The following is a 1,526-nucleotide window of genomic DNA, read 5'->3' as shown; positions in this document are numbered from 1 at the left end:
AGCTCGATCAATATTTTAAAAAGCGTAAAGCGTGGGGAAGAGATATGATAAGATTAGGCCTAGGCGAGCCTAGACATAAAAAAGCTTTTTCTTATTTTAATAATACTACTTTAAATTATTAAATCAATCTAAAAATTATTTAATAATTAAAGAAAAAAGGATAAAAAAAAAGTGTAAAAAGCGTACCTAGGCACGAAAATATATATATATATATAAAAAGCACGAGGCAAGGCATTTTGCTCCCACTTTGCGCCTAGGTGATGCTTAGGTACATCACTTTTTAGAACACTGAATTTGATAAGGAAGTGAAAATTTGTGTAGCTAAATTTGAATCAGATAGAATAAGCAAGCAATATTACATTGAAAGTGGCAAGATAGATCTTTGGAGAATAAATGAAAAGTGGAACAAAATCAAATAAAGTAAATTAAGTAAGGCGTCAAAAGCTTTCTTTAGAATTCTATGATAAAGTTGGTCAAAGCTAAGCAAATGACTATAAAGATGCGATTATTGGGAGGTAATTCAATTTTCTTCTATTTTAATTTTTATGCTTTCTAGAAAATAGATTAATAAATTTTATTGTTTTTAGTAGTGTAAGTATCATCATTCCCATATTGCACTATAGGTTATGATGCCTTTGATCTTACTAAGAACCGGTCCATATTATTGATGATTGATTTCTTTTTATATTATAGGAACATGACAACTGAAAACACACAAACCAACACTGATGTTAGACTTTATTTTCATAAGGGACATCGTGTTACAAGAAGTGGTAAGACTTGAAAAGATACATGCACCATATAATCCTTCAGACATTGGCACTAAGGTATTGTCGTTTGTGAAGTTTAGAAGTTGCAAGAACATTCTAAATATCGGTGAAGGTAACTATTTCCAATTTTATCGTTCCCTTATATTGGAAGCGTTACTAACAAGTGATAATGTTTTCTTTGCAGGTCTCTTGACATCAAGGTGGAGGTTTGTTGGGTAAATTGTTGTCAAATGACCTCTCTGGATTATGATGTAGCTCGATATATGTTTTTAGTTGGTATCGACCGGATGACTGAATAATAAATTGACATCACAATTAAAACGACTCGACCCAAAATCTAATTAAGCCATTTGAAGTAGCCTAATTTAATTAGGGGGGAAAAATCATATTTCAAGTGTATTCTTTACACCATTTCAAAAATCAGGTATAAAGTTTGAAAATTCAAAATTCAAGTATATATTTAATTAATTAAAATATTTATAAATATAGTAAAGTAACAGTTACACGATTAATGGTCACGGATTCATAATTATAGGTCACAGATTCATTAACTGATCACATATCGTCAAATTAATTGGTCACAGATTATTTTGTGGTCACAAATCAAAAATTTTGTTGGTCATAGATTATTTCAAAAATTATTTCGAGGCCATAGATAATTCAAATTATAGGTCACATTTTACCTATGAGTCAAATGGACACAGTTTTTTGGTCACAAATCAACCAAATGGTCACAGACGCCTAAATAGTTGGTCA

This window comes from Olea europaea, chromosome 19 (genome assembly GCF_002742605.1).
Source record: "Olea europaea var. sylvestris chromosome 19, O_europaea_v1, whole genome shotgun sequence".
Taxonomy (NCBI): domain Eukaryota; kingdom Viridiplantae; phylum Streptophyta; class Magnoliopsida; order Lamiales; family Oleaceae; genus Olea; species Olea europaea.
The sequence above is the reverse complement of the archived record's forward strand: the minus strand, read 5'-3'. Positions refer to the sequence as shown.